The sequence below is a fragment of the Cervus elaphus genome, chromosome 20 (genome assembly GCF_910594005.1).
Source record: "Cervus elaphus chromosome 20, mCerEla1.1, whole genome shotgun sequence".
NCBI classification, from domain to species: domain Eukaryota; kingdom Metazoa; phylum Chordata; class Mammalia; order Artiodactyla; family Cervidae; genus Cervus; species Cervus elaphus.
The window spans coordinates 45,785,169-45,787,889 of NC_057834.1; the positions used below are offsets into that span (position 1 = coordinate 45,785,169).

A 2,721-nucleotide genomic window follows, 5' to 3' on the forward strand; every position below is an offset into this window, starting at 1 on the left:
GTCATTTTCTTCTCTTTGCTGGGCAGCATGTTGTCTTCAGAATAAACTTAAGTATGATATCCCTACTTTCTAAATTCTTCCTCTGGGTCTGGGTTGTTCTATTTGATTTTTTAAAAAATGTTACTAAACACTGCATTTCATACTTTCACTTATGTATTTCATTGTAACCTCACAAGAGCTCTTTCCAGGCTGTCAAAGTGAGTAAAAGAGTCTATGTGTATATCCTAGAAAACATGGTGTGCTTGTGCCATCACTTCATTCTTGTCTGACTCTTTGCGATCCCAGGACTGTAGCCCATCAAGCTCCTCTCTCTATGGGGATTCTCCTTGCAAGAATCCTGGAGTGGGTTGCCATGCCCACTTCCAGGGGATCTTCCTGACCCAGGGATTGATCCCGCATCTCCTGTGTCTCTTGCATTGCCGGCTGATTCTTTACCACTGAGCCACTGAATACATGGGGTACCTGTCTGTTTAGGAAAGATCTGACAGCCTCGTGCTATCCTTCTGTGTTCATTCAGTTCACCCACATATTGAACAGACCAGGGCTCCAGAGCAGTGTTGGTGGCACACACTTTGACCATCTCTTTGAGTTTTCCTCCTTCCATTGACCTGTGGTTGTTTCCAGATACAACCAGAACACATGTATTCCAGAGCATGGTTGAGTTCAAGGTCATAGGTCAGGGATCATGATGATCCAAAGTGAACATAAGTATTGTGTTCAGTGACATAGAAGCTGAGTTTGAGGTAAGAGAGACAGGCAACCCTGGGGCAGTGATGGTCTGAACCAACTCTTCATTTCCCTAGCATCTCTTCCGACCTGGGTCTTGTGAGTCTGAGACTTGGGGAACCCCTATAGCATCTGTCTCTTCAGTTTAGCAGTTGGTATAACCTGGATGGAGGGTGAAATGGGTGTGACAACAGGCCACTGAGCATTTGTTCATGTTAAGGTAAAAGATACAGAACTGGAACAACTATTTATGAAAGCTTATCTTCCCCACACCCCCACACAATCCTCCAACTCAATGCTTAGTGATAATTGGTATGTGAGATGCAGCAAAGGCTTGAAGGGAATCTACTTTCCGGTTGCTGTGGGGCCTGACATTCTGTGGGAGAAAGAAAAATGTGTCAAATTTCTTCATTATAAATAGGATGAAACCAAAAAAGCTCACCAGAAGGTATCTGACTTGAGGTCAAAAGGGGATGAATTTTGCCATGCTAGCAGAAGTGTATAATAGGTACAGTTCATTGACTGGTACCGTGCCAGGCATTTCACACATATTATGATACTTTCCTTTATCGTAATCATTCAAGGTAACATCATTTTAGAAGAAGTACATTAAAAAAATTTATTCAACCTAAGTTAAAATTAAAAAAAAAAACATTTTATCAAGGCAAGTAAGCTATTGCTTTGTATTTTGTAGGTAGGAGAATTATATTGTTTTTATCCTGCCTTTATCCCATTTCATACTCCTCTGTTTCTCTGTGACCTGACTTTATTCCTAGAGCCCTACTTTTTGTCAACTGAACCATTTCTATGCACTGAGCAATAGCAGAAGTGAGGGCTGGGCCCTTCTAAAGGCTCCCTGAGCGCTGACGTGTTTCAGGACACCAGACACCGTCTGGAGGCAAGAGCAGCCCGTCTGTCAGAACGTGTGTGTGCTAAGTTGCTTCGGCCGTGTCCGACTCTTTGTGATCCCATGGACTGTAGCCCTCCAGCCTCCTCTGCTCATGGAATTTCCCAGGCAAGAACACTGGAGTGGCTTGCCATTTCTTCCTCCAGGGAATCTTCCTGACCAGGGATCAAAACCGTGTCTCCTTCACGCTTTCCATTGCCCTTTTAAGGCTGACGCAGTGCCTTAAGAGGCTAACACAGGAGGGTAAAGAAAGTCTCCATAAAACCCAGAGAAGAGATTTTTAGAACTCTTCTCTGGATCCTGTCTGGAGTCACACACAACTGAATCGGAAGATTTTAAATCTTAGCACTTACTAGTATGTGTATAGTTAATACTGAAGTCATTAAATTTAAACTTGACCTTCGATTTGAAAATAAAAAGAAAAACAAAAAACCATGTCTCTTGCGTGTCCTACATTAGCAGGTGGGTTCTTTACCACTAGCGCCACCTGAGAATCCCGTCTGTTAGAATGGGCAGCTGCTTTCCCAGCCCACTGAAGTTAGCAGGATGTCACAGGACAGAAAGTGATCACTTCCCTTCAACTCAAGAATCTTTTCTCTCAGTGACTGTGCTCTATCGGGCTGAACTCTCCTGAAATTGAATGCTCTTGCCAACTTTTTGGTTTCTTGTTAGGTGGCTTGGGTATTTATAAAATTTTCTAATAAACATCATTGTTGAAGTTTGCATTTATAGCAATGCAATTTATTTTTTAGAAAGTGGCAGCTTGGAGGAGATTGGTCCCATCAATGAGCAAACAAGGGTGAATTTAGCTTTCACTCAAAACCAGACTGAGTTAAAAATTAGGCCTCTCACTTTCCTCAAGGTGGATGGTCAGCTGCCACAGGCATGTGTCCCCAAGGACTTGTGTCTCTGCTGTAAACTGGACAAGAGTAAAATGGGGCCAGATGGGCCTAGTCCTTCAACTCTAGAGTCTTCCAACAGTCCTCTGCTTTAGTCACTGGATTGGAAACACCCCTGTGCTTCTGCTCTGTCCTACTTCTGTGTTTGGGTAAAAGTTATACACCTCAGTGTGTTCTGTCCCCAAGCTG

General features: G+C 43.3%; 1 non-coding gene across 1 annotated transcript; it reads left to right on the forward strand.

Moving 5' to 3' along the window:
- Nucleotides 1–1,828: 1,828 nt before the first annotated feature.
- Nucleotides 1,829–1,951, forward strand: LOC122678591. Its single transcript, XR_006336243.1, has one exon. It is a non-coding gene; the product is annotated as a small nucleolar RNA SNORA26 (small nucleolar RNA).
- The last annotated feature ends 770 nt before the right edge of the window (nucleotides 1,952–2,721 follow it).